The sequence below is a fragment of the Frankliniella occidentalis genome, unplaced genomic scaffold, assembly GCF_000697945.3.
Source record: "Frankliniella occidentalis isolate FOCC.00 unplaced genomic scaffold, Focc_3.1 Scaffold256, whole genome shotgun sequence".
NCBI lineage: Eukaryota > Metazoa > Arthropoda > Insecta > Thysanoptera > Thripidae > Frankliniella > Frankliniella occidentalis.
In genome coordinates, this window is record NW_026267382.1 from 48527 (window position 1) to 50288 (window position 1762).

The window sequence follows — 1762 nt, forward strand, 5'->3', positions numbered from 1 at the left end:
GCACAAACAATGAAAGAAAGGTATCAAAATAATGAACTATATCATAATGCCCTACTAAATAGAGTAAAAAGTAAAACAAGTACTGATGAAGGAAAAAAAAGAAAGCTTACTTATCAAAAGCAATATACATCCAATAAAAGGAACTATAATAAATCTAAAAATGGTTTACACATGAAATTCAATGATCAAAAAAGAGAAATGCCCACAATCATCTGTATATGTTGTGCTCAACTGTTTTTTGAAAAATCAACTATAAAAGAAAGTAAGTTAAAAGTGCCTTCCAATATAAATATTTCTGAAGTATGCACATATAGGTGTCACCTTACAGAAAATCAGAAAGGAAATATATGTACTACTTGTGCAAATAATATACAAAAAGGTAAAATTCCACATTTTGCTGCTTCAAATGGTTTAGTTTTTGATCCACTTCCAGATGAATTAAAAGGTCTCACTAATCTGGAAGAAAGATTAGTTTCGGCTCGTATTCCATTCATGCAAATCAGGGAATTAGGCTATCAAAAACAATTAGGACTAAAAGGTAACTGTGTGAATGTACCCATAGATATTAACAAAACAGTAACATGTCTTCCAAGAATGGATTCTGAAGACGATACTTTACTGGTACAACTAATGAGAAGAATGAGTGATAAAAATCCCTATGCATATGAACACGTAAGACCAGAAAGAGTATTCGATGCAGCAAAACTATTGATAAATACTGAGTTATACAAAAAGCATAACATAACTCTCAATGAAAATTGGCTACAACAATTTCAAACACAAAGTGAAATTGACAATACAGATAGTTCATCTTGTACTGACTCTAATTTAAATGAAGTATCTGAAATAGATGACTTAATGGATCACCAAGAAACATTATTAACAGGTGGATTTATTGCAGACAGTGGAATAAGAATGGCTCCAGGAGAAGGTCAAATTCCACTCTCTCTAACTTTAGATAAAGACAATGATGTATTAGCTTTCCCCACAGTTTACGGAGGTAAACCAAGAACATTTAAGGTAGAGTATACGCCTGTTGATATTGCTAAAGCAGAAGCAAGACATCACGACAGAAGGGTAGCAACAAATATTCCAAAATTAATGATGAATTTTTGTAAAGCAAGAGTTCACAAACTTAAAAGTAGAATAAGCATTAATCTCAGAAAAAAAGTGAAAACTGATGCAGTTACCGTATCTCAGATATTAAAAATAGAAAATCTTGCATCTATTATTGAACATAATGATGGTTTTAAAATTGTTTCCAGTGATCGTTCATCTCCAGCTTTTTGGCAAGCAAAGCAAAAAAAGGTAATGGCTATGTTAAGACAATTTGGTTCACCAGCTATATTTATGACTTTCTCAGCTGCTGAAACTAGATGGAATCCTTTATTAGTATGCTTGTACCAAACATTAAACAATGTAACAATCACAGAAGAACAAGCCCAAAACTTACCATCAGCAGAGAAAATAAATCTAATCCGCAAAGATCCAGTAACAGTAGCAAGGTACATTGTAAACAGATTTGACGCATTCAGATCACTTTATCGAGAAAAGAATGGACCATTCTATCCCTATGAAGTTGACAACGATTTCTTCCGAATAGAACTGCAATTCAGAGGTAAGAAAATAATGACTTATACAATAATTGGGCAATTCTAGAAAAATGCGGAAGTGAGGGTCAACTTTCAGATTTCATCGTAGCGACCAGCTTGGGACGGTTTCGGATAGCCAAAAGCCTGAATTTTTGTTCTGCAAAGAAAGC